The 26,984-nt window shown below is 36.5% G+C and overlaps 1 long non-coding RNA gene across 8 annotated transcripts; it reads right to left on the reverse strand.

The window, feature by feature from the left end:
• Positions 1 to 1,420: 1,420 nt before the first annotated feature.
• On the reverse strand, positions 1,421 to 5,446 carry LOC113287861. 8 transcript variants are annotated; one of them, XR_003330367.1, is made up of 6 exons: positions 5,006 to 5,446; positions 4,736 to 4,890; positions 3,874 to 4,027; positions 3,315 to 3,514; positions 2,773 to 3,217; positions 1,421 to 2,142 (listed from the first exon to the last, which is right to left on the reverse strand). It is a non-coding gene; the product is annotated as an uncharacterized LOC113287861 (long non-coding RNA). The 8 variants fall into 8 exon arrangements; XR_003330366.1 differs by having other exon boundaries at positions 2,749 to 3,217; XR_003330362.1 differs by lacking the exon at positions 1,421 to 2,142 and adding an exon at positions 2,354 to 2,611 and having other exon boundaries at positions 2,749 to 3,217.
• Between the last annotated feature and the right edge of the window lie 21,538 nt (positions 5,447 to 26,984).

The raw sequence follows: 26,984 nt of genomic DNA on the forward strand, positions 1-26,984 counted from the left end.
ATAGATATGTCATACCCAATATCCTCCTTTTGAATAGGCGAAAGATCGTTATTATGATCCGGAGTTGGAATAATCGTATCATTGTTGCAAGGACTTTCCAGATGTGGTTCATCTTCATCAGAATCACTGTCAACCTCAGAATCGTCAACATCAAAACGACGTTTGAATTCCATGTCTATGGCCTTGTTTATTTCGTCAAGAGTCTCTTGTGATGCACCGGCTTTTTCTAGCTGCTCGCGTTGCTTAAAAATTTTTCTGACATTAACACGCTTTCCACCGTTGTGCACAATCTCCTCTTTTGAAAAGAGTGAAGGAAAAACACGATAAAGAGGAATAGGTTTGGATTCAGTATCATAACTTTTTAGTTCCAAATTCCATTTCATCTGCACATTACTAGAAAACAATTGATCAGAAGCATAACTATCCTTCCATCCTCGTGATTGTTCACTTACATACCCGTCATAAGGTTGTTGACATGTATGAGAATATCCATAAGGTTCTGTGGGATATTGATCATAGCTAAAAGATTGGTTTTGATTATACCCATATGATGGTTGGTAGTTGTCAAAATATTGAGATTGAAAACCATATTGATTACCACTGTTGTATTTGTAATTTTGTGCTCCGTACATGTTATTTCCCTAAGGAAACATGACGACACACAAGAAAGAGAAAATCAAAACAAAAGTCTAAAAACAAGCTAAACAAATAACAAATCAATTAGCAACTGCTCCCCGGCAGCGGCGCCAAAATTTGTATGGGCTGTCGTAGGCTCAACAAATTAATAAATATATTTCTCACTAATTAACTGGTAATATAGCGACAGGGAGCTGTGTAATTGATAGGTTATTTGATCAGCAAAATAAAGTGAATAACAAAAGGGGGTTTTGGTTTTAAGATATAATTAAAAAGACAATAAGAAAAGAAAGATGATTAAGGTTCCTTCGCCGTTACCAAGCGTTAACAGGATTAGAATATTTATCTATCGTTCGTAAGAACCATTCATCACCAACCGTGGAATAACATCTAGATCAGTGTTGTCCCCAAAACTCCTTCTATCACTGGATACGGAAGTTCTCGACTACCAGATTGTATCCAACGAACCACCAAGTAGTAGATCACTCAAGGTGTAATCCAATCGAACGCCTTAAGCTTTGTGAATTTAGGTTGATTCCAGTAGTTAAACTCTTAGATCAAGGTTTACTTGACGGTGTTGTTTTTACACGCGATTGCTCCACAGAATTCCTCTGTAAGGTCTCGCGATTTCTACTTGTGTAGAGAGTTAATCGACGATTATTTATCTCATAACTTCTACTAGCGATAGAACAATCAATAGATCAATCTAGCTTGCACTCCAAATCAATCTAAGAATCACTCATAAACCCTAGATATGGTAAAGACAAACGATGATGATAAAAACTCTCAATAGATTTGTATTATTAATAAAGCTTCACGCTTAGAACATTGAATTCATCCTTAATCAATAATGGATTTAGCTAATCATATTACAAAGAAGATGATAATGGTGGTTTTCCCCTAAAGGGGTGAACCCTAGATTTTCATGTAGAACTTGTGATATGAGATTCAATGATATCCAATTTTACATAACCTAATACCTTTTTATAGGTTTACATTGCTTGGCCTCCAAGTATTTAGTTCGGTTCAAGAACCCGACCCGAAATAACGAAGTAACGACCCGAAATAACGAAGTAACGACCCCAAACGTGCCCTTAGGCCCTCCAAGGTGTTAATACACATTTTCCACTTGCTAAGTTCGCGAACCCAGTCCGCGAACTTCAAATTCCAGCAGAAATTTTCGGAATTAAAGTATGAAACCCGTCCGCGAACTTTACTGTCTTCGGTATTCAATAAAAGCTTGTTTTAGCCACAACTTCATCCGAACTCGGAATGACCTCATTCTTTTTGCATTCTTTTTATCTTTCAATTCTCTTCAAGATGATGTTGAGAAATCCTTAATTTGAATGAGTTAAGATCGGTCTTTGGCCCTTCTCTTGATTTTGAGCGTTTGCTCCTTTTCGTCCATTTTCTCCCACTTCTCTTGGACTTGGGCGCTTGGATACTTGGAAAACTTCTCTTCCTAGCTCTTTTTAGCACTTTGTAGCTTCTTTTTGGATGATTCACCTATTAGAGTCAAATAAGAGAAAACAATAGTAATAATACGAATACATGCAAGAATAATAGCTAAAACAAGTATGGAATGGATACTAAAATCATATGAATTATGCACTTTATCAGCCGCCGCCCACCACTACCAACCACCACCACCGTTTGCCGCCAAACACCACCACCAACCACCACCACCGCCAACCACCATCAACAACCACCACCACCACTAACAACCACCACTGTCCACCACCTGCAACCACCGCCGCCGCTAAACAACACCACCACCGCCACCAATCAACACCGTTGCCGCCAACCACCGTCGTCGCCAATCACCACCAGCAACCACCGCTTCCACCACCATCATGTGGAGTCAACTTGCTGAAGTTGTGTCCATATCGGAGGCAACTAACTCAAGTTGTCTTCAAAAGTGAAGGCAACTAGCACAAAGTTGTCTTCAAAAGTGGAAGCAACTAGCACAAGTTGTCTCCAAAAAGAAAAAATATACACAAATGAGTAACCTAGTGTGAGTCGAACACACATCTACTGACATATTGTCAGTTGTGCTACCATTGCACCACAGATTCATGCATAACACAAGGTAACATGCATATAAAAAGCTACCTGGTTTGGAAAAAACAAACTCACATATACCAGCTGAGCATCCATCAGTAAGATCAACTTAATAACCTTATGCAAATCTATTGGCTAAGCTTCAGCTGCAACATCGAACTGTTCTGCACTTCACTTCAACTCCCATTTGTTCACTGCTTCACCAACTGCAACCTTGTTCCACAAACTTATAGCTCAACTCCAACAACAGCTGCAATTCTGCGTTTGCAGCATCACTAAAACTGCAATTCCTGCACTTGCATCTTTACCAGTACCAGTCAACTCCTTCCATCTTCTGACATATTGTCAGCTCCTTCCATATCTCATCGCTGACTCCACTCTGCATCTTCAATAGCAACCACCAGAACCAACATCTAAAGTCATTCCAGTCCACTCTTTTGCTGCAATTCTATAGCTTCATACCCAACCCATTGAATCACCAACAAAACTAGCTCTCAGCAACCTTCATCACTTACTGCAGCTTCACAGACAATAACAATCAGACCCTGTAATCATTCATACCACCAATACCCGTCACCAGCATGAATAAATCACAACAAAACCATCTTAATTCTTACCCTGATTTCTTCATATTCATACTCAATTTCTTCCATTCTTCATTTTCATACTCAGTTGTCTTCAAAAGTGAAGCCAACTAGCCCAAGCTGTCTCCAAATGAAGTACTAATAAGTGTTGCGACATCACTGGCTAAAACCTATAAAAAAAAAAAGGTACCCAAACTCAATTGCAACCACTCAATCTCTTGGATATCTCTCTGCTGCAAAAAAACATATCAAAATCACATTCAATAGACAGATAAATGGTAACACTAACCAAACACGTTGATAAATTTCTAACTATTTTCTTTAAAAAAATGGAGCCAACTAGCTCAAGTTGCGTCTGAATCTGGAATCAACTAGATCAAGCTGCTTCCAAATCCGGAAGCAACTAGCTCAAGTTGCTTCCAAATCCGGAACCAACTAGCTCAAGTTGCCTCCAAAAGGGGAAAGCAATTTTCTCAAGTTGTCCCCAAAATCTGGGGTCCAAATGCAGTCATTGCATCTGTCATGTAGACAATTTTTTTCAAGCTATATGAAATTCACGGGAAGTTGTTTGGTTGTTAGATGCACCACATACCTGATTTATAATAGTTTGTGACGTTAGCTTCAAAATTCATGCCAAAAGAATCATTAATCCTCCTGAAAGCATATAATAGAGAAATTGTGTCCAACAAAAAGTACCGAGCACAGCACCAACTAGCAGATAGATACTCCTCCTTTACGATTGCAAGCTGCAGATGACAAATAAAAGTTAAGACGAATAGAGTACAATAAAAGATTCCATATCCAGGAGAACACTCCCTCTCCAAAACCGTGCACCAAATAGTTCCAAGCTTCCCATATCCAATAGTTTCTACATTTCCCAGCAGAAATTCTAACAACTAAAACAGTGGGAAGTGTTCAGCTCGACATTCCAACATCGAATAGAAACAAGTATTCACGAGCATAGGTTATCAAACCAAGATTGATATAGACTACCGAAACGAAAGGAACAAAACGTAAAAATGAAAATATAAAATATGTGGCGAAGCTTTATCACACATCAAAGTAAGTTTGAATTTGTGAACTATATAAGTAAGAATGGATCTCACGGGCTAAGACAATCAAACATTTATTTTTAAGACTTTGATATCAATTAACAATAGCTCACGGGTTGACAAGAATTTCGCATTAACTGATGTTTCAATAGGGAAAAAGAAAACAATACAAAAAATCTATAGTCATGAATCAGGTACCAAGATCATGATTGTGATGAATTCAAATCTTACAGCAAAGTTGAATGCACCATCAGTAAGAACAGATAATTAAGAAAAGTAAGTTTAAAAGTACAAAATTAAAACACGGTTGGGATTATAGTCAAAGCACAAAATCAGAACACAGCAGAAACTTTAATAGAGTCTTGAGTTGATTATAGTATAGTAAAAGGTCATAATTCGTACCTAAACCATGAGTCCTGGCAGAAACTCACTTGACTTGTCTTAACCCAGAATAATAATCATTGAAAATGACATCCACCACCACCGTTGCAACAACACCAACACCGCCACCCACCACCAGTCCACCACCAAAACACCAACCTTCACAATTATTGACCCTACGAGTTCAATCATAAATTTTTTGAAATCCTAAAAATACTTTTCAGAAATTTCAAATCTGAAATCGACCAATTGAAACTCCCGATTGAGTTAAAAGGATAATGACTGACTTACCTTTTCAATCGTTTTTGAAGATGAATCCTTCAAATCATACTGATCTTGAATCTCATCAATTCCTCCCTTCCATTTACAGTAAACCTTCAAGAAAAATGATGTTGACATCGATCTAGGTTTTTGAATAAAATTAAACCTAATACATATTTCCAGATTACATTTGTAGTTGAATCTGATAAAGTACCTATGATTTGTTGTTGCGGTGGTGAAAATTGGATAACATTGGAGTAGTGGGGGCAGATGGTAAAATACGTATGATGTGGATTGTGGAGATGAAGATAGTGATGGTGGCGATGGGGATAGTGGTGGTAGTGATGGCGGAAATGATGGTGGTGGTAGTGCTGGTTGTAGTGGTGTGGTGTTGGTCGGACCGATGGAGATGGTGGTGGGAGCGACCAGATCTGTTTCTGTGATAAAAGTAGTGGAGAACAACGAAAGTGAGAGAGAGGACGGCTAAATAAGGAATTGAATAAATTATGTTTTTAAATAAATTTTCATATATGTCATTAGGGGTGTTTGTAAAGTTCCATAAGGGTACTTGTCCTAAGCACGTCAAAATGAAGGGTAATTATAACATTTCCACTATTTTTAATATGACCGAAAGAATTTATGTTCCATTTAATCAACTCCTGCTTCACATTTTTGAGTTTATTGACCATAACAAAACCAGGGGATCCTTTTACACTAATTGACCATGACTTATTAAGGATATCCTTGAACTCTGGATTAAACTGCCAACACTTAAAAAATTTATAAGGAATGTTGATATTCCTTTTCCCGTGAAAGCACTTAATCAAGATGGGACTATGATCAGAGTATATTCTTCCTAAGTTTGTGACTCTAGTGTGAGGAAGGGCAGAAACCCATTTATCATTCATGAAACCCCTATCTAACTTTTAAAAGATCAATCCTGAAGGGTTTTTGAATCTCCTGTTGCACCAAGTTAAAGGATTTCCGTAAGAAACTACTTCATTCATATTCATCTTTAAGAGGTTTTCTCTAACAAAATTGGGTGAAAAAGATTTATCTTGGTTCCCACCTTGTTTCTCAGAGCTATGCAAGATAAAGTTGAAGTCTCCTACCATTAACCAAGGATTTTTGTTATTATCATTCATACTGTTAAGATAGTTCCATTGATTTTTCATACCAGACAGATTTAATGAACCATAAATGAAAGTAACTAAACAATTTTTAACTACAGGTGTAATATCACATAAAATATGTATCATGTTAAGCGAACAACCAAGCACTTCAATAGTCGACTTTCCAAAGTAACCAAGAGCTAGACCTCCAAATTTACCATTTGCAGGGAAATCCCAATAATCAAAGGGTAAGTTATGCGTATATGTTTTCACTATATCTTCATCAACCATAGTTTCTAATAAGCAAACACAATCTATTTTGTTTTTCCTAATCAAATTAGACAAGTGCCTCCATTTTTTATCAGAACAACATCCATTGATATTCCAACACAAGAAATTCATTTTAATAAAATGAACAAACAACTAAAGGGGGTCAAGGAAAACAAGCAATGATATAAACTATAAGAGAAACAGGGAGGAGGAAAAAGTGTTTTTAAAGACTAATCTAACAGACTATCAGAAAGACATGAAATAAAACAGAGAAAGAGTTAATTAAACTTATAAGGTCATGAGCTGCAGGAGGTTCCACATCCATAGAGTCAGAGTCCATCATCACGAGATCTATTTCTTTTTCAAATTATTCATCAGTAACAACAGGTTCAGGTGGAAGTGAGGCTAAAGGTACATGTTCAAGTACTAACTCTTCATTGAAATCTTCATTCTGATCATCATTGAAAGCAAAACCATTATCCTGACTTGATTGTAAAAATACTTCTGAGGAGAAGTTCATTTCTGAAGAAGAGTTGAAAATGAATCAAGCAGAAGTGAATACAGCCTGAGCAAAAGCATTACAATAAGTAGACCAATACAGATTAGCATTAGAATTGCCCTGACTATTTGTAAGACCTATATTACCCGCATTGAAAGCAACCTCCGACGGTGGAGAAAAATCAGGCACTGACGACATTGGAGGCCAACGAGGAGTAGGCATCATAGCAAAAGAAGATGAAGCTGAGCTAGAACCAAGATAAACAGATTCAAAAACTGTTCTAGCTCTTTTTCCTTTTCTGTCATGAATAAGTCCATCAACATCAAAAGACACATTTTCAAAAGACGACGAAAAACCAGAAGAGTTCAAAAGTGATTGAGAATGCACAACTGAAGTTGATTGAGAAGTTACAGGCTCTCTAATTGTCAGAGCAGAAACCCTAGGCTTAACAGATGAAAAAACAGGCGCAGAAATAAAAAAAACATTGTTTCTGAAAGTTAGAGAGGGTTGTAAACTGACAGAGAAAGCAGATGGTTTCGAATGATCATCTGAAACCGTAGCAGCAGCAACATTAGCTTTTCCCTTCACAAAATTTGAACTTTTACCAGCTTTAAATTTTGGCAACACATTTGTAACAACAACACGATTAGCCCTAGGCGTTGGTGCCGGCAAATCCCTGACAAAGATTCTCATCTGAATCTCCTTGCACCTAATCTCATCATGGTAAAGAACAAAACATCTCTTGCAGGATCGAAAAGGCAGTTTTGGGTAAAAAGCAGTCATATAGTATGTTCTTCTACTGGTATTGATGACTACTTTTCTTGTCAAAGGAGATTTGAAAGGAACCATCAACTTAGCTTCATAAAGGTTCCCAGCAGGAGTATCCACAGAGACAAAGGAACCTATCTGATCTAAGACCTCTCTAGCTTTCCCTTTGTTAAACAGCTCAGAATGAATAGGTATTTGCACTGCCATTAAAGCTTTTCCCCAAACCAAATCAAAAATGGACTCAAGATCACCTAATGGTTGAACTGCAAAGAGTTGTCCAAATAGTAGAGTAGTCCTAGCTAGGAAAGCTAAATCTCTATCCTGACTTTTCTTAAACATGACAACAATTTTTTTTTTGGATACCCATACCTTGCATATATGGCTTACCAAGCTTAAAGTCCGAAGAATTGATAGTCCAGATTCTATTGAGATGGTGCTTGACAAAAGTCTTATGACAATTACGAGTATCATCACAAAGCAGAGCAGCAAACTTAAAAGGAAATTCCTCCACATCCTCATCTAAGTCCAAGACTTTAACTTGAGCAGCAGGAATAGCCATAACAAACTTATAAGATAGTTACAGATAATATGAAGAATAGACTTACAAAGAGAGATGAGAGATTAGGAAGAGGGTTATAGAAGAATATAAAGGGAAAGACAAAAGAATGTGCAGAAGTAAATCCTTGGAAATCTAATAAATTTGCATACCTGAAGTTGAGATTTTGACAACTCTTTCTTCTAAGAATGACAATTAAGTGCAGGTAACTGAACAGACTGATAACCAAATTCTCCATCACGGAAGGAGTGTAGACTAGTGAATAGAAAAGAAAAATTGTGCCAAGTGTTGAATAAATTCTGAAATAGCCACCCATCATCAAAGATTAATGAACTCTTATTTACTTCAAATCAGCTTTATATTAAATAATCTCATTATTAATAATTTTATAATGTTAATCTTTACTTTTAATACAGAGGAGCATAAAATTAATTCCCACAAGCAACCATCAGAGAGATTAAAGCCTACTATCCCTAATAGACCTTCGGACAGATAAAATCATAATGAGAGTAAACACATCATCAATTAATTTCATTTCCAAGAATTACTTGACAAAGAATAAGAATCTTTGTAGAATTATCGTAATCAAATCCCTACCCAAGGTAGGATCTCAAACACCCCAGGAACAACTTTAACTGATTTATAATTTCAACTTCGCCCTTATCAGATACAAAATCTTAAGAATAAAGATATTAACACCATTTGAGAAGAATCAGTGAACCATACCCTAAATCAGAAGAAGAATTGTCATCTCAAATAACTGTTGATTAGATAATCTCTTGATGATACCTCTGAATCTCTATGTCTGCACCTCCATTAGCTCATGACCTAAATAAGAAACAAAGGGAATAAACTTTCAATTAAAAACAAAACAAAGATAAGATAACTCTAAAATAAAGATACAAAACTAGTCGTATTTAGAAGTCATAACAGATAAGAATGAAAACAGAAATTGATTTTTTTCAGAAAATTTCTAGGGTTAGGTCATAATAGGAAAACTTCGATTTGAATTTTTTTTGTAGAAAACAAATAGAAATAAATAATCAATCGACTTAAAATCAAGCTGAGAACATGATTGTCGAATTCTTGAGTCACTAGGAGGTCCTTGTGAGTTCTATAATTAATCTATACTCTCTTCATCCCTAAATAAGTGATCATTTTCTTTTCATTTATGTCGAACGAAGTAATACTTTTTTTCATTTTATGCGATATGTTTCTAGAATAACCTTTACAATGATTAGTTTTGTTAAATTTTGTTTTAGTTAATGAACATAAAATATCGATGTTCTGATGACATAGATTATAAGGTTATTTAATGTTTGGTACCCAATAAATGTCCAACACGTAACTTTGGTACCCAACATTTAAAATATTAAAAGTTGGTACATGGATTCGTTTTTGACTGTCAAGTCAAACGGTAGACTAAACTATTTGTTATATAAATAATAAAAATACTTAATAAATACTATTTACTTAACAACAGTTAGTGCGTGACTTTTCTAAAAAAGGTGTAATCAAATTAATATGATCTTACGGTTATAAAGGAATATATCCAACGGTTTTGATTTGACCTTGAGTTGATGGTGTTCTGCTCGTTGAGGATTTTCATTGAATATCCCCGGACTACTCGTCAGGTCAAACAGCTCCCAGCCACATAGTATCAGCGAGTATAAAGAGGCTTATTTAGAGCTGCCTGTGCGTCTTTATTTTGGATCTTTTTCTACATGCAAATTCGAGTTCTAACAAGAATCCAAGATTCATAATCATACAAGACTCGTAAACACTCAACACTCATTGTAATTGATTCATAAAAATTAACGACAACACCTAGTTCTTCAATAGTTTCATCATCTTCTTATTCACAGTTATTTAATCAACATCTTCAAATGTTCAACACCAATTTTCATCAAATTCCCAATTTCAACCAAAATCTTCACTGATCTGAATTTTAGTATATACCCAATTTCTAAAATCTACTACCTCCTCATTCACCTCATAATCTCTCAATTGAGCAACACAAATTGATGGAAGCAATAACAATTTTCAGTTCTATCTGGCACAAAATTCGAATTCTTCACCATAACCAACATTCGCCACCGAACCAGTTAAACTCACTACTACCAACACCATCGCAATCAACAAATGAAATCCAGCTGAAACCCATCCCCAATCATAATCATATAATTAAAAACCCCCAATTAAACCAAAAAAAATCTAATACCTTTTATGTCTATCTCCACTCGAAGCAATTAAACAAAACATCTAGAATTCCATCACATCTTATATATAGTTTCGAGAAAACAACAATCCATCGATTACCAATTCAGATTTGGATTTAAAGGATTTCAGATTATCAAATAATGTACTGTTTAAATAAAGGAAAAGATGGCGATTTTGGATTGTGGATTTCTTCGATGAAGGTACAACAGAACCATGAAAAAGAAATTCGTTGTGAAAGATTTTAATGTAAACCGGTGAGTAGTTTGATTTTCTTCTTTTCTTGGATTTGCCAAGACACAAGTGAGCTATATAACACCGCTAAATTGGGGGGCCTGGAAAATAATTGGGGGCCTCTAGCTACTGGACAAAAAAAGGTCATGAAATAGTAATTGGGGGTTATCCCTTATCTCATTTTTTTAAATGGCTAAACTACCCCTAATTGTTAGTAGTAATTATTAATTAAGTTAAGTTAATTAATTTGTAATTAGATTAGTTAGATTAAAATATGATTTAAGGAATAAATTTTGATAATTGGAAAATTGTGTTTTTGTGTTGAAGAGTGGAAGAAAGTGAGTTTTGGGGGGAAATTTAGGTTATTTGAAATGAGTGATTCTAGTGGAGGAAATGACGTAGGTGAAGATTTAAACAACATACATGATTGGGTTAATGGTGAGATTGTCTCAACGAATCCTATGGATTGGATGTTTGATGAAGAGATGTTAATAGAGGAATCTTTGATAAATGATGCAAATGAAGATCATATTGCTCAAAATGAAGGAACCAATTCTCCATATGAAGAACCCGGAGCTCAAAACAATCAGGTAAACTTCCTATACTCTTCAAATCGCATGAATGGTGCTCCAAGTGGTCGATTAATGGTCACTATGCAACAAGTCAGTATGAGAGTTGTTAGGTCGAGTGTATAATAAACGAACGACTCTTATAAGTCGTTAGCAATTTAGACACAAATATACGACTCCGATATGCAGGTTATGAAAAATCGTCAACCAAGTTTGAAACAATTGACGACTCCAATCTGCAGTTATGAAAAATCGTTAATCTAGTTTGAAAAAGATGACGACTCCATCTTTTAGGTCATCTATAATCGTTAACTCAATATATTTAGGACCCAACGACTAAAAAACCTTTTACTCTCTGTAGCTTTCACTCTAAGGGTCGTTAGTCTAGCATTACTATAAACGGACGACCCTTTCATATTAACTGAGAGTCGTTGTTCCGTACATTTGAAAAAATTGACGACTCAAACTTTTTTTTTTTAATAGTTTCTGATTTCATAGCAACATTTCATTGAATCATAAAAGTCATACATCTTTCATAGGGTTAAATACAATACATGATAACGATGCACTTCTACACTCAATCATAAAATATGTAACTATACATGGTTCCATTGAAGATAAATTAGCAATCATGTAACTCAAACTTTTTCCCACGAGGCACCTCATAATATCCATATGCCTTCTTCATCTGAAAACACAAACGCAAACATACTTAGTTAGTATCGATCAGAGCTTTGGATAAGTTTTACCTCTTGTTTAAATACTTACTCTTATAACACTCAGCATATCCGGAAAGGCTTCCCTTATGGCCGTAAATTCTCTTTTCAAAAAATCACACTCAAATTTTATCTCCTTGAAGCGTTCCTTGACTTGTTTCAAAGACCTTGAGTTGCGATTTCCGTCCAACGCCACAAAAACGATGAATACGCGATTCCACTAAGCATCCGATGTTTCATCAATGTCTTTGTTTAGACTTTCAAAGTGGTTTGTGACTGTTTTCCAAGCTCTTGTAATGGCACAATTCTCTTCGGAAGTGTGGGAGTCATGGTGTTTCTCTTCTTTTCCTCTTGGATGATGAATAAATGAGAAGGAGAAGAGAAGGTTGATATATGGTGTTGGTAAGGAAGAGGTGAGATATGGGTCTGTATTTATAGAATTGAACGAGCCAACTGCCTCAACCACATTTGGTAGAGTTCAATTCCCCAATAAATGCTAGTTGTATCTTGAGTCGTTAATATGTTACATTTACAACTAAATGACTCTTAGAGTCTCTATATTACGTCGTCAGGTTGGACATATAGAACTGAACGACTTCAGAAGAAAACTTAGCAGAATGGTGTATATACGTTAGTCTGGAGTCGTTATTTTATGTTTGGAGTCGTTAAATGATCTTAAAGTGTCGGCAATTCACGTTTTAGCAAATTGACGACACTTGTATAATGCTCATATTTCTGTCACAGAAGTCGTTAATCTGCAAAAGATTGGTTAACGGTTCTCTATGGTGTCGGCAACCTGCAAAAGATTGGTTGACGACACTTGGGATCATAAAGATGATTTGTGAAGGGTCGTCATTTTTTATTTATGTCCATGACGGCCCTTGTTTGGAATATTTATGGTTGAACTAGTATTATTGAATTGGAAAAAAAACATACATGTACAATGAAATAAAATATAAGGAAAATACATAAAATAGTTCAATACATTGCGCTAGAAAATTTATACGAGATTAATTATATTGGGCGAATTTCCATTCAACTTCCTCCAAGAGAGTGTATCAGTCCTCGTGCAAAAACTCATGGTCGTACCTTGATTCGTATTGGGTCCGACCCAAAAAACACTGGAAAAACAATTATTTTAATAAGTTAGTGTTGTTGAATGATCATAACCAAATAAATAATTTTTTGATGAACGGATTATTGATTCACAAACTTACTCTACTCATGCGGTCTTCGTTTGGCATGGCGTCCTTACGAGCTTTCAATTCGTTTCTCAGCAATACGCATTCATTGTATAAATAAGCGTACCTTTCCCTTATCTGCGGGAGCGTTCTCCTATAACAATTTATGTTTAGTGCTTTAAAAACCTTAAACACACGTTTCTGCCAAGCATTGGTGTTTGATCATGCCCAAGGTAAGGCCCTCTTGTTGGGTCTTCGTTATTGGTCACCCATTGCGCTTCCTCAACGGAGTGCTTTGTGAGAGTGGTGTGTGATCTAACAATAGCAACATATTCTAGATTATTGAACGGAGTTGGAGCCATTTTTAGTGTTTGAAAGTGATGGGTGACTGATTTAGGATGATTGAAAGTGATGGGTGAATAAGTTTGGAAGAGATAGGTCTCTATTTATAGAAAAAATGTACTCGACGGCTACTATTTTTTGAATAAAACCATTTATTTTATAAAAAAAAATAGCAATAACTACTCCTAGAAATCAAACATATCTTTGATTTTGAAATTCTACATTAACAGCATGTAGAGTCGTCATTGGTTATATATATATAACCTAACGACCCCTTAGTATGTTTAGAGTCGTTAATATAATTTGTGAAGAGTCGTCATTTAGGAATATAAGATCTGGACGACCCTCTGTTGATGGTTTTGTGTTTTGTTTTTTAGTTGGTAGTACGACAAAGCTCCCAGCCAAAACCATTATCTACATTGGGTCCGGATACCTCCCAACACTATATGACTGATTTGGTACGTTTAACTTATCCGAATCGATATATTTATATATTCAAATAATTTTATTAGTGATCTCATGGTTGTCTAATTTAACTATTTACTCAATGTAGACATGGGAAACCAAGGATGACATCAAGGAATGGCTTATCCCTAAGGCAAAAGAGAAGATGTGTGTGGTTGTGCAAAGTAGACACGTCGATTGTAACAAGATGGAAATGGTATGCGAGAGAGCGAGTAAGAAGGGAGAAAGTCACAAAGGAAAGAATTACAAGTATGAGAAGAAGACGACTAGGGTCTACAGAACAAATTCGAAGAAGTGTTAATGCCCGTTCAGGATTGTTTTCAAAAAACGTCATGAAGCCGATCTATTCCGATTGTATAGTATTCCGAACGATTGTCACAACCATGATCCACCCACAAGTTTATATGGACACACTGCATATACCCGATTGAAACCACATAAGATGGATAGAGTTAGGCAGATGAAGGGATTTAGACCACTTAAGATCCTAAAATGCAATAAGGGTGGAAGATAAGGATAACTTGTCCACCATTTCCACAATCAACGCCGCCAAAGCAATGATTAAGAGAACCGAATGGAATGGTAGGTTGATTATGAAACAATCATAGTGGTTAGTGGAAACACTTAACTACGCCATGCAAACTAAGGTGGGTCCGGATGAGAAAGTGACTCATATTTTTCTTGCACATCCAAGGATGGTGGATTTGGCTCAGTGTTTTTACCAGGTTCTCTTCATAGATTGAACCTATGAGACAAACGAGTATAACATGCCGATGTTGAACGTGGTAAGCCATACTTCGGATAAAAATTCATTCACCGTTGCATGGTGCTTTATGGAAAAAGAAGAAATAGAGGACTATGTTTGGGCGTTGGAACAAGTGAGGTTGGTTTACCGTGGACAAGAGACGTCGCAGGTTATATTTACGGATAGAGATTTTGCAATTATGAGTGCCGTTCATCAAGTCTTTACACTTTCTCAACAATTTCTTTGTATGTGGCACATCCAAACCAATCTTTTTTCTAATTGCAAGAATCAAATCCAAAAGATCCATACTAAGAAGGGTAATCAACGTTCTAAAGAGGAAGATGAGCGTTTAAGTAAACTTTCCAAAAAAGAGCGAGCGGAAGAGAAAAAGAAAGAAAAGGAAAAATATGAAGAGGGAGATCTATGGAAAGTTTTTTGCGAGGATTGAGACTATTTGGCTCATTCGAAAACAGAGGTTAAGTATTATGCTAACTTGCAGAAGCTTATTGATGTTTGGAGCACGGATCATAAGAAGGTTGTTGAGTATTGCCTGAATACATTGTTGAATCCTTGGAAGGAGAAGTTTGTTTATGCATGGCCCAATAAATACAATCACTTCAAAAATGAGTCTACAAGTCTTACAGAGCAGTCTCACGGGAGTTTGAAAAAAAAATGGATCAAGATAGGGGTGGGGTAGTTATGGTACAAGAAGCTATTCACGAGCACGCAGAAGATGACCTAAGAAAAATAGACACTCAGATGGAGTTGAGTAAAGACCGTTTTTTGATGCAACACATAAGGGACAAAGCTTTGTTACGGTTGGTAGCACACCAAGTATCATGGTGGGCAATTAACTATATGATGGATGAGCTTATAGATTTTAGAACTAAAGCGGAGGCCGGAAAGGTGATGAAGACGAAGTTTAATTGTACAACCGATATTTGTCTTGGCCTCCCTTGTAAACATAAACTTGGTGGGTACAAAGATTACATTCCTCTTGAAGATATCGATCCATTCTGGTAGCAACTTTCATTCATCCCAAACCCACGGGTTTAGCCGATGAAGAATTTGGAGACTTGGAGATTGGAAAGTACATCAACGAAAAATACCGAAAAATGAATTGTGCAGGAAGACACATTTTGGTTACTAACTTGTGGCCGACGGCTTGTAAGAGCTTGGGGTTTGAAGAAGAGCCAATCAAACAAAAACCACCCGGAAGACCAACAACTAAAATGTCATTTAGAGAAACTGTTAACAATGAAAAGGGTTGCGATAGAGACCTATCACGTCATGAGCATGTCCAGGCGGAATATGAGGAGTACGAAAAGTCTTTCATTCCTAAGAAACAACGTTGGTCAAAAAACCAAGAAAATGAAGATATGAATATTGTTGAGTATGCGGTCGATACCCAGCAAAGCCAAACTAGTGGTATGGTGACGATAAGAGGAATAAAGGGTAATCCTAAGACACCTAGGGATTCGAAAGGAAGACCACATCGTGTTGCTTACACTTTGTACAAAGAGTATACCAACCAACTTCTTTACGTCATCTTAGATCACCTTATATCCACCGACGACGTTGATGGGGATGGGAATTGTGGTTACCATGTTGCAACCGAACAATTAGGGCATTTCGAGCACGCCGATGAAATTAACCTAACCCAAATCGAATATGCAAGAACAAAAATGACGGATAAACTTGTCGAGGACAAGCAACTCTAGTTAACAATAATCATGCAAGGAGATTCAAAAGAGAAAGAATTGAAGTTCAAAGACTTGGTGTCTAATGTGAAATGGCGGAAGGGGTCGAAGAAGGCGGGTTTTAAGTTTTGGATGCAAATGCCTTTTGGTGGTCAAATTTTAGCGGACACATTCACTTGTGTTGTAATTATATTCGGCAAAGGCTTCCCCGGAGGCTCTTGTATGTAGGTACCCTCAAGAACTAGGCGCGACACGGCGATAAAGAAAAGAAGAATGTAATGGCGCATGTCAACAATAACCATTACATAGGTTTAAAGATTTCCGAAGAATGTCCTCTACCACGGGTGGCCTATGGTGATTGGGGAGACTACACCAAGGAGTGGACAAAACAGTACGAGTATGGAATGAACATGTGGAATAATTTGGAAGGAACACCAAGTACAATGCCTGAACACGTTGACATGTGCGACTAAATGTGGAAGGAGTTGTTTTTTTTTGAGCTTACTACTGTGAAGCATACTTTTGGAAGTACAATGCATTAATACTTGGATGTTTGTATTATCACTAATCCTTAACGAATACAATGTGTTTTATCTTGTGTAACCAACTTATCATTATAATTCTTTTTTTTGAAAAAAGGTCGTTTACATTTAAGCAATATAACGCAATGACTTTTACCTTATCAACTTGAGTCGTTAGGTAAGTATTCATAAATATAAACGACCCTTGTAGTCCAAATTTAATGGTCTCCTGGATGTTTTAGAAATCAAGGGTCGTTAACAAGCCTATTAACAAAAAATCGACTTTAGGCATACATCGATAAAGTCGTTAACAGATTATTAGTAAACTAACGAGTCTATTAGACCATCAATGAGGGTCTCCTGGATGTTTTGAAAATCAAGTGTCGCTAACTAGCCTATTAACAAACGAACGACTTTATGCATAGATCTATGAAGTCGTTAACAGTGTATTAATAAACTAACGATTCTGTTAGACCATAAATGAGGGTCTCCTGGATGTTTTGGTCGTTATTGTTTTATTTAAAAATGAACGACTCAAAACATTTTGGTATACTGGAGATTAATTTGAAAAAGGGTCATTAATTTTGTAAAACTAAAACCTAACGACTCCATACATATACCTTCAACGGCTCTTTCTGGAGATACTATTTCCCAAAAAAAAGCCGTTGGGCTTATTTTCTATATAAATATTCAACCATTAACTGTTTAATAGAACTTAAAACAATCAAAGTATATTATTTTTTCAATAGCAAGTTCGTCATCAACTACCAACTCAATTGAAAGCATACTTAGAAGATTCAAGCGACCAACCAAATCAATATTGGCAATGGAAGAAGAGATACGCAAAACAAGTATGCGACCTATAAAAAAACCATACAATTTTACGCCATATCCTACGAAAGAAGAAGAAGAGATGCGCGAGGCTGAAAACGAGGCAAAGAACAAGCGCATCTCCAGGAAGTATTCAAGCAAGTCGAGGAAGAGACCGAATGGGTTAAAAACTTTTACATCGTCAAAGATCTTCCCGAAGAACATCAAGATGAGATTATATTTTGGACTCAAGTTGGTTGGAGTCCTTTCGCTAATTACAACAAGAAACTACGCTATGATTATCTACCGTCCCATATTAGTGATAGGACGATTCACGTTATAAGATTGTGCACCAATTATAACGAGTTTATCTCTAGGAACAAATGGGATAGGCGTGCGGCCCAAGCTTCATATACCAAATGGAAAGGAGAGCAGTTTTATCACATCGAAGCCGCAATGGTAGTTGCCTCTCGCACAAGGAAAAGGAATAACATGTAATGCATTGAAAAGATGGAATTTATTTAGATCAACTGTAGCGTAAGAATTTATTCCTATGCCACTATTTCCAAGTTTCAAGTAAGGGTCGTTAGCCTTTATATAGGTAGTATAATGACGACTCAAACTTTGTTTTTTCCTTGATGATCCTTAAAAAGTTTTAGATAGAGGAGCTACATAGTTATAGAAAGAAGTCGTTAATTTAACCAATGGGTCGTCAGTAGAAGGTCGTTAACCGTTCATATAAGTGTTAACGACCCTTGAATAAAATTAGACAGAGAGGTTGTTTGGTCTACGAGTGAGTCGTTGGTCTGCAGAACATGTCTTGAAGACTCTAACACTGACTTTATTTCCACAGGTATTGAGTCGTTGCTCTGCAAAACATTTGTTGACGACTCTAATTCTCATAATTAGAGTCGTTGATCTGCAAAAGATTTGCTGCCGACTCAAACAACAAGTTGTCATACTTTCCACATTTTCACATAATTTGAACATTCATATAAGCACAACAACTTCTAAACAACATGCTAAATTTTTAGGAAACCCAGTCCACACAAGATACAGATAGTACGAACTACAGAAAATAGTTGTATCTAAGAAAGACGTAAGTTAAAGTTGACAATACTAAAATACATAAGTTATAGATGTTAAACCATACACTTTAAAGTTCTAGACATAAGTTCTTCTCACCCACTACAACCACCTCGATCTCGACCTCCGCCTCGACCTCTCTGACTTCCCTGACTTGATGATGTCCGACTTTTCTTTGAAGGACCTTGTCCAGGACTGCCCTTTGAGAACCACCTTCTTCTCCACTACCTTGATCATCACCATCTCCCTTTTGAGCATGTTCTTGTGTTAGTTGGCTAGTTGTTCTCCTTGTCCTCTTACATTGCTTTTCCAGATCAGCAAACATTTCCTTTGCTTGTGGATTTTCAATGTGTTGGCAGTACTCAGTGTACATGCGACTTTGCTCAGGTTCTATCACTTCTTCTTTGTTGGCTTTGCAACTAAATGACTTCATAAAAATCTTCACCCGTTCCCTCTATTTGCATTCAAATACCGATTAAGATTAACATAATTAAAACTGTATGTAAATGATTAACACAATTCGAAAAATAAGTACTTACCACAAGCTTAAGAATAGAAGAGTCATCTCTAGTGTCGGTTGTAGAAGCAGCGGAAGATGCTTTGTTGCTCCTCCTACCCGTAGTCTGATCAATCCTTATCACTCGACCGTGTCAGAAGCCTTCATACCATGGCATGTAATCATCGGTTACCTCGTGACCTTCATTAACATGCTCCCACCAAGAGATTTCTACCCTACTAGTATCCAAATGCCTATTATTCCAATGCTCAGTCTTAGGATCAGGTTCGTAAGCAACAACCAATGCCTTTTTGTCCGCCTTGCATTTCTTTAATTTATATTTGAACGGTGTTACATAATCTTCATCGGGTGAATCTTGCATATACCCAAGCTGACGTATTACTCTATGCGGATTGTACATTGAGTATCCATAAGGGTAAAACAGAGGGCCATGGTAATATGCAAGATCTTGCAATCCTCCTACTCTATCTTCCTTGTAGGGATCAAAGGTTACCTCTTCGGCTGTCATGTTGTCCAATTTTTGGCGCATGGCTAACAACTTCAACTTCTGCGCTTCCTCCTTATCCTGAATTCCAGTGTACGTGTATCGGGTTCCTCTTGGTTTAGTATTGTTCCATGTTGGCTGCAATTGGATGTCTCCATCTTTGATCAATGAGGGGAAATGCTCGTAAATCCACACCTGAAACAACATCAAAACAATAAAAATAATGTTAAATCTAAAAATATAGAACAACAAATATTACGAACAACGAACAAATTTGATAACTCAAATTACCTGAAGTAAAGCCAAATTCCCGTTCACTTGAGAAGTTCTTTCCCGGGATGCCTTTGTTAGCTGAGCGTTCAAATATGCTACTATGGCAGTCACCCACGAATACTTACTCACCTCCTCCAATGGATACAAAAGTTGAAGAACGTTGACGCTGACTCTGTTTCCTTTGTTATCGGGAAATATAACCGAAGCAAGGACATACAACAAGTATGCGTCTGCCGTCGCACGAACTTCAAAATCAGAGAGTAGTTCATTGTCTCCGTATTTCTCAAGTGACCCCGCATACATCTTTCTAATCTCAATAAGTTTAAACTCTTTATTTGGGTACTTCTTTCCCATCACAAAGAAGCCATACGTCTTCTTTTCATCCCATCCAAACAACTTCTCCGTCAATTCATAAAAAAAATTCCGATCTAGGTTTTTCTTGAACGTGTCCTCCGTGGATTTTCCCTCAACTTGCAATCCTAGAATTTGTTCTGCGTCTTCGGGAATCAATGCCATCTCGTCAAAAGGGAATTGGAATGTATCGACTTCGCCGTAAAACCTCTCAGTAAAACATGATATTGCAGCCTTGTCATATGCAATCACGGAGTTTTGAACGGCAGCATACAAACCTGAGTTTTCAACAATGGCTCACTCTTGGATATTCACCTTCTAGGGGCCATTTTTTCATTTTTGCATAAGAAGATTGGTGTCTAAAAAGACGTGTGGCATTCTTATGATCCTACAACAAATAGAATTAAAACATAAGAAACTAAATATCAACAAATCATATGAAAATCAAAGTTGAGATTGTTATAATTGTCTCATTGATGGTACGGGCCCACGAGCTATCATATCCGAACAGAACTTTGGCGCCATCTTTAGGTTCACCTCTTGCTTTCCCACCGGGTAGACGAGTAAGCTGCAAACGCATGGGTGCAATGTGTCGCGCGCTTGGTTTATTTGGGAATTTCTTCTTCGGCTTCGGCTGTGGCTGTGGTTGCGCAGCATCCTCCTAATCCTCTTGAATCTCCTCCTCCTCATCATCATCATCATCACCGCTACTACCATCATTTCTTTCCTTACCATTTCCATCATTACCATCATCCTCTTCATCACTGCTACCACCACCATTTCCATCCTCATCATCATAATTACCTTGATCCCCCTCTACCTCTATCTCTGCCACCTCATTATCACCATTCAATCCATCACCACCATTACCACCATTCCCTCCATCACCACCATTACCTTGATCACCATCCTCCTCATGATCATAAGCATCATATTCACCTACTAAAGGAATTTCTTCCTGTTCCGCGACTTCTTCTTCTTCATCGCTTGGGGTTGTAGATATAACAACAGATGATGAAGACGACGATCTAGAGGAATCATCACATGGTTCTATGGGTTGGCGGATAATTAGGGCTACCTCACTCGGTGTTTTTCCTCGTAATAAACCCGCATTTAGGTATTTTTGGTTGCGGGGAGGTCTGGATGGAGGAGTTACCAAGACATTCTTATACTTTTTATTCTTGTTACTGAAAGGCCCACAACAAAAATATTTAAGAGTCGTCAGAAAAAATTCCTAAAATAAACGACTCTTACAAAAACTAACGACTCCATGTATATCATTAACGATTTTCAGTTAATGCTTAATGTTTCAAGCAATTTTTCTTAACGATTCTTCCTATTTTATAGACAGAAGACCAAATATGTGTGGTGCAAAGTCATTTACTTCTAAAATTGGTCGTCCACAAAAGTCGTTAACTTATTCCACTGTCGAAAGGTTTTGTGTTAGATTGAAATGGGGACCTAGCTTAAGTCTTAATAGGATTTTAGGGTTATTTTTCTGAGAAGGGTAAAATGGTACTTTTACCATCATTTTGGAAGCCCCATAACTTTTCTGGTATGGGTATAAATTTGGTGAGGCCCCCAATTATTTTCCAGGCCCCTCAATTAAGCCTTGCTATATAACTGACGTTGGGACGTACATAGTAATTATTACAAATTTATAAAACTTAATATCATAATAACATATGTAGAGTTACAAAATTATATTCTCGGCCGGTTCAACTATTTGACTTGACAGTAAATAACGAGTCCATGTATAACCAACCCTTAAAATCTTAAATGTTGGGTACCAAAGCTTGGTGAAAAGACGAGGGTACCCAAATACACCATAATCTTTTATTTATCAACCTATAAGTCCTCTTACCAAGTGTGATCATCTATGGACAAAGTCGAGACAATACAACAACTTCGGTATTCACATTTGTATGATCGTCTATGGATACGAGATCGAGATGATACGACAACAAGATAACTTGTGTGATTGACTATAGATACAAGATTGAGATGATACGACAATCAAAGTGCGCTACTTGATATTAGGTTCGGTAATAACCAAACTATATAGGATCGATATCAAGTATAATAGAGTTAATGCATATGTGTATTTTATTTATTATAATAAACAAATTTAATGCAGAAATCAAAGTAAAAGACACAACAAGATTTTGTTAACGAGGAAACTGTAAATGCAAAAAGAAAAAACCCGGGACCTAGTCCAGTTTTGAATACTCTCCGAATTAAGCCGCTATACAAAATATAAACCAACTTCGTACAGTTGAGACCAAGCAGACTACCCCTAGCTACTTAGTTTCCTCAGTATCCCTGAGCCTTCGACTTTTAGAGTCATGCACGTGAATAGCAAGTCCTTTGGATTCCAAACAGCAAAGGAAGAATCTGTTTGGTAACCACTCTATCAACCTTTGCTATAAGATATAGATAAGTTGTTGACAAAGGCTCTTCCGTGTGATTTAATAAACTCTTTATGTTTAATCTAATCCCCACATCTCATGTATGATACTATTTGCGACTAGAATCGATTCTCCTTTAACCTAGGTTTCTCCTAAAACCATTATAGGTTAACGACTTTAAGACTTCATAGGGATTCTAAATCCAGACCCAACTGTTTTCTCTGTAGTTGCGTGTTCTGATCTTAATTTTTTCTATCGTATTGAGTATTATCTTCTCAAACATTTTCTCGATATTTATCTCCGATAGGTAAGATATAAAAAGTAATCACAAAGCTCTTCGTCTCATTCTTTGTGATTCCATAATAACTTGATCTACTACCATATAGTTGAGTAATTGTGAGGAGATCGATATTTCTAGGTTGTTCTTCGGTAATATAAGACTGGATTATCAATTGGTTCCTGTTCACCTTGGTTTATCAAAAGACGGAACAAAATCTTTGTATGTATTTCTGTGGGAGACAGATTTATCTATTCTAATAGAATTTTCTGTGTGAGACAGATTTGTTTATCAATTCGACTTTGGGTCGTAGAAACTCTTAGTTATGGGTGAGATCATCTAAGGGAACCAAGTTCGTAGAGTCTTGCTGGGATTCAAAGGCGTAAGGAACACGATTGTACCTTAATCAGTGTGAGATTGGTTAGGGTTCAACTACATTCCGATCCGAAGTTAACTTGTAGTAGGATAAATTCTGTAACGGCTTAATACAGTGTGGTGTTCGAATATGGACTAGGTCCAGGGGTTATTATGCATTTGCGGTTTCCTCGTTAACAAAAATTCGGGTGTCTGTGTTATTTCTTTTCCGCATTAAATTTTCTATATAATTTAAATATCACAGGTTGTACGTATTTCAATCAATTAGTAAATCCAACCTTTGGTTGTTGATTTAAAATGATTGACGCTTAGATATTGGTCTTTGGTACCATCCAAGTTATTTCTCGTATTGATCCGGCTCACAGATTCCTATTTGTTCGATTGCAGATTGTTTTGAGAAATTGAGATATAACTCTTTGATATATTTTCCTTGATTGAGTCTGACTGTCTAGTTGATTCTCTTGGAATTATATTAGAATTAGTCCATACAGATTGCCTAAACAAAATATTGGGTGTGGTTGCCCGATTTTTCAATTGGTATCAGAGCAGGCAAACACGTTTAAAACCTTATAAGTCTGTGTTTATAACAATCTGACTCTATGAACAGAAATGTTATCTTTATAAACGTACCGCCAAACTTCGATGGATCAAATTACTTATGGTGGAAAATTGCCATGCGTGCCTTTCTACAAGCACGTGATTTTCAATCATGGGTTCGTGTTGTTAATGGTTATGATCCTCTGGTTGTTACAGAAGGCGATGTAACTGTTCCAAAGGATATTGGTGCATATGATCCTACCAACATTCTCACTCCAAAGCAAAATTTTGAGTATTAAATGACATCGTTCATGCCATTACCCCAGATCTTCAACACCATGTGACTACGTGCACTAAGTCTAAAGATGCTTGGGATATCTTAGAAATTGTGTTCGAAGGAAATTCCTCTGAGAAAGAAGTTAGGCTTTAAAACCTAAATTCTGATTGGGAAAACCTTCGTATGGCTGAAGAATCATTTGATGAGTTTAATCACAAATCATATGAAATTGTTAATGCATCCTTTGTATTGGGTAAGACCATTTCTGAAAAGGACATTGTGATGAAAATTCTCGGATCCTTGCCAGCTAGAAACGATTCTAAGAAACATGTCATCGTTGAAGGAAATAACCTTGATACTCTTTCCAGAAATACTCGTGTTGGAAAGTTAAAGATCTTTGATCATGAGCATACATCCAAATATGGGAAGGATATTGCTTTCAAAGCACAAAAGACCACTTAATTGCTTGACAAAAGTAAAGGTGTTGGAAACTATGTAGTTGATCCTATTGAGACTGATTCATCAGATGAAGATCTTGACAACTCAGTTTCACTGATCACAAGACAATTTAGAGATCTTCTTTTGAAGAGAAGTAAACGGTTTATCAGAGATAAACCCATGTCATCAGTCAAACCTCATGACCGCGCCCCTCCAGAAAACAGGGACATTGAGGATATGCCACAGTGCTTCAAGTGTAAAGGTTTTGGTCATTTTGCTAATGAGTGTCCAAATCGTAGAAAATACACTGGAAACAAAGGTCTTACTGCAACTCTTGATGAAATGTCTGATCATTATGATTCAAACGATGATGAAAAGTCAAGTGTTGCACTCCTTGGTGAAAATATTGATTTTGATAAATGTAGCTATACGTACATCAATCTTTCCTGGAGAAACTTTGTCAACCCCTATGGAGGATAAAATGGATTTTTTCCTGTCTACTGAAAATTCTATTTCACATGTTTCGGGTACCTCATTTTGTTTGGAAGCGTGCTCAGTTGTGGTGTCTGAACCATCCTCCACATTGACATGTTCTTATTGTACTTTTAAGGGTCATGAACTCTCTAAGTGTTACAAGTACAAGCATAAAATAAGATATGTCAAAAAACTTCAACGGAGAGCAAATCGATTAGCAAACAAGCTCAAACTTGTTCATAAGTCTAATTCATCTGAGGTATGTAAAATCAATACTTCTCCGAAAAAGTTAATTTCTAAAGAAAAATTTAGACTTGTACGGAAAAGAACAAGGTCTAAAATTTCTGTAAAAAAAAGTATTAAGAATTTCGTATAAGAAGTGTATGATCATTGTTCACCCCAGCACAGTTTAATTGTGTTGATGGTGCATCTTGTCTCACGCGCCTGATGCTAAAAGAGACAAGATATGAGCACAGATCATGTTTTAGGAAAAGAAAATTTTTGTTTTTATTTTCTTTCTTTTTGTTTTCCGGAATTTTGTTGATCTTTTCATATCATTGATAATGAGAAAAGGTTTTCTTTTTTTGGTCATTGAAAAAGGCTTGAAATCGACAATTCTACCTTTTTTAGGGTTATGAATTGGTCGTACATGAATCCTATTGTTTGTACCGTGCTTGAAATCGACAATTCTACCTTTGTTAGGGTTATGAATTGGTCGTACATGAATCCTATTGTTTGTACCGTCAATAAAATTGACGGGAAGCCCGTTATTCAAGCCCGTATACCCGTGAAGATTCCAAAAGTTTCCAGAAGTCTTGTTGCCCAAGTTGCTTGCACATCAAGTTTGTATTAGAATTATGGTTACATAAACACTATAAATACATGTATCTTAAACCCTAAGAGGAAATAGAATCCTAGGTTAGCTAACTATACAATAATTATCATATCAATGCAATATCTCCCCTATGGGATTCATCCGTGGATGTATGCAACACTTTCCGAACCACATTAAATCTTTGTCTTCTCTCTTTACTTATTCACTTTCTAGCCCTAACTTTACATCAAATCATCAGTTCCATCGTGTTTAGCGCCTAGAAGTAATTTTAGGTACAAACACCTATTTTGTATATAGGTTCCTTAACCCTACATTCCTTTTTCCTTCCCTTAAAACTCTTTTTATCACAAGATTGCTTGTAGAGCTTTAATTGTGTAATTCTCTCACAATTCCATATTTTTATGGAGACTCCAAGCAGTATATCTTCTGACAGAAAAGATGTTATTATGATTGTTAAGTCATCAATCATGAAGGAAAAAGATAAATCTCATTCCTCTACATCTTTAAAGAAAAAAAGGAAGAATATGAAGAAACCAAGGGCTATCCCGTCTAATCTCCAAAAGTTTTCTGGTGTTCCTGGAGAGTTGAAGGAAAAAAGGAAGGAGATTCAACAAATAAATGTTATTTTTTTAAGAAATCTTGAAATTCAGAAGGCCCTAGTTCGGCATCAGTCAAGAAGGTTTGTTGGAATTGACTCCTTTCTTCATGAACCTTATGTTCCAATGGTTGTTGACGACAAGGAGTTCGGGGACGATAAAGAATTTTTCATAGGTCTTAATGTCTAGGAAACTTCTTATGAGAATTTATTCTTGTATTTTAAGAAGGATAACTAAGGTTTGGAATAGCATATATTATGATTACATATAGCTATTGCGAGCGATTTTCATCTTGCAATGTTTTTAGATTTATTTATTTAAATTCTAAGTTATTTAGAAGATGATTTTGAAGTATTAATCTTTATTGGTTTTATAT

The sequence above is a fragment of the Papaver somniferum genome, chromosome 6 (genome assembly GCF_003573695.1).
Source record: "Papaver somniferum cultivar HN1 chromosome 6, ASM357369v1, whole genome shotgun sequence".
NCBI lineage: Eukaryota > Viridiplantae > Streptophyta > Magnoliopsida > Ranunculales > Papaveraceae > Papaver > Papaver somniferum.